Source organism: Perca flavescens, chromosome 7 (assembly GCF_004354835.1).
Source record: "Perca flavescens isolate YP-PL-M2 chromosome 7, PFLA_1.0, whole genome shotgun sequence".
NCBI lineage: Eukaryota > Metazoa > Chordata > Actinopteri > Perciformes > Percidae > Perca > Perca flavescens.
The window spans coordinates 32,958,173-32,960,750 of NC_041337.1; positions in this window are offsets into that span (position 1 = coordinate 32,958,173).

Here is a 2,578-nt window from a genome sequence, read left to right on the forward strand (position 1 = left end):
GATGTAAGGAAATGGTCTCTCTCCAACCAAATCCTCTACAGTTTTGCCTGTTCTGCCCTATAAAGCTCCTCCATCCCCTCCACCCTCTGTTAATATAGGTTGGGGACATTTAACAACCTGGGAATGAACATACACAAGTACATTTAAACACTCTGACGCTGTCTCTGTCTACAAACACAGCCTTTTAAGGTAAGCTCTCCCTTCTTTCCTTTCTCCATGCCTGTCTGTCTTTGCCTCCTCTCACCAGCTCTGTTTCTGTCTCTTTCAGCGTGCCTGCACACCCCCAACCCACAATCCTCCACCATCATCAACCCCCCATTGTGTTTATACCCCTCTCATTTTTTTCTTTCTTTTTCTATTTCTCTGGCTCTTTCCCCAAGCAAGCATTGCTGAACTCCCTCATGACCAGTGTGCCTCCCTTAGGCCCTCTACTCGTCTGAACTCATCTAAGCAGGGGGGGGGATTGAGAATGGCAGCGAACAGTCCAAACAGACCGAGTGAGGAAAGAGCAAAGCAAACAAACAGAGGTTTGCAGCGACGCATAGAGATGCACCCTGGATAGCAGCGTTTCTTTGAGTCTTGAGTCAGGGTGGAATTTGGTTTTGTGGGCTGGTTTTTGCAGGGTGGCCACATAACAACAACAACAACAACATACAGCATCATACTTTCATAAGTCTGTATTGTGGGGCAAGATTATACAGTTCCTATATGTGGGTCAGGGGCTGAAAAAGATGAAGAACCCCTAACTGTTGTTTGGTGTGTGCGGTATGAAGATGGAGAGATGGGCTCCAGTAGTTTTGTCCATATAAGGGAGGAGGAATGTGGAGAGAGAGAGAGCAGCTATGAATGACTGATCTCCCTCCCTCCCTTCCTCCATCTACCTCCCTAAATCCAGTTTTCTTGCGCTGATTCTTCTTTCTGTTGTTGCTTTCATGCAAATGTCTGTCAAGTGTGCATATAAATACACACTTACATATGCATACACACACACACACACAGACGTGTGTGAATGTGAGAGAGAGGCTCCTCTTCCTCATAGGTGACACTGTGTAAATTATATGCATTACATCACTGCTGCAGAAAAACACAGGTACTGTACGCACATTCATGAAGACATCACACCCGTGTGACTCATTTGCTCTGTGTGTGTGTGTGTGTGTGTGTGTGTGTGTGTGTGTGTGTCTGTCAGTCATCCGCTCTTGCTTAATGTGACAGCTGTCGTCTTCACCTGCATCTGGACTGGATTCACTGGAAACAGATGTCAAAAGATACAAATAATGATGTCACCCTTGATGTGTGTGTGTGTGTGTGTGTGTGTGTGTGTGTGTGTGTGTGTGTGTGTGTGTGTGTGTGTGTGTGTGTGTGCGAGTTACGGCAAGATGCATAGAAAAGAATGTGTGTGTCTTCTCTAGTTAGAGAAAAAGAAGGCTGGGTGGAAAGGAGAGAAGAGGGGATTAAAACATGTATTTTGCCTGTTTTCTGGTTGACCCGTTGGGATCCGTCTCTTTGGCTCGACACCTCACTCCAATCCTTCCTCATCTAATCAGCCCCTCTGCTTGTTTTCCCTTATTAGCCTTTTTAACCATCCTAGCAGCATGACTCTCTGGATGGCTGGATGACATTGGATCTCTCAATGTCCTTCTGTCGGTTGGTTGGTCCACCACTTTGGTCCAGATTAAAATATCTCAACTATTAGAGATTGATTTCCATGAAATGACATTCAGGCTCCCCAGAGGATTAATCCTGCTGGTGATCTCTTGACTTTTCCTCTAGCGTCACCATGAGGTTGACCTTTGTGGTTGGTACGCACGCAATCAGGCATGAGTACCAACACGAAAGCTAAGCAATGTACTGCTGTAGACAGGACAGCAGCTAAACATATTTTAGCCACTTAAAAAAAAGGCCCGCCTTAAAACAGCATGTTTATGTGTACGCTATATTTGGAATATTTTCCCTACTTTATCTTATCGTTAGACAACCTTGTTTAAGTTTACATGTGGGGAACTGAAGCTGTTCTATGCTACGGCCAAAGTCTTTATGTATTTGAGTCTGATGGCTGTGACAGGAGCATAGACAATGGCTTTAGTTCCCCCACGTAAACCTAAACAGGGCTGTTTGACAGCAAACTAAAGCGGTTCAAATATTTTAAATATACCCTACACTTAAACAAATTTTTTTTTAGGTGGCCCTTTTTAGCTGGCTAAAGTGTTTTAGCTGCTGCCCGTGTACACAGCCGTACACTGCTTAGCTTCCTTGCCTGTACTCTATAGTCATTGTTGGCATGTTAGCACGCTGACATTAGTATTAAGCGGAAAAAAACCCTAAAAGTAATTTGTTCAAGCAGCAATTAAGATCATAGACTGTATATTCACGACTCATATTGACGGTTATAGTGGCGGTGCCCTCTAGTGGCCGTAGTAATTACCACGGGAGCAAAGCAGGAAGTACAGTGATGAAGCATAAAGGCTTGGTTATACTCGCGCGCAACAATGTAGCTCGGGCCTCCGTAGATGGCGCTCGCACTAGGAGCATTCACAGAGACGTTTACGCTCAAAACATTGTTCGTTACAGTATTCTC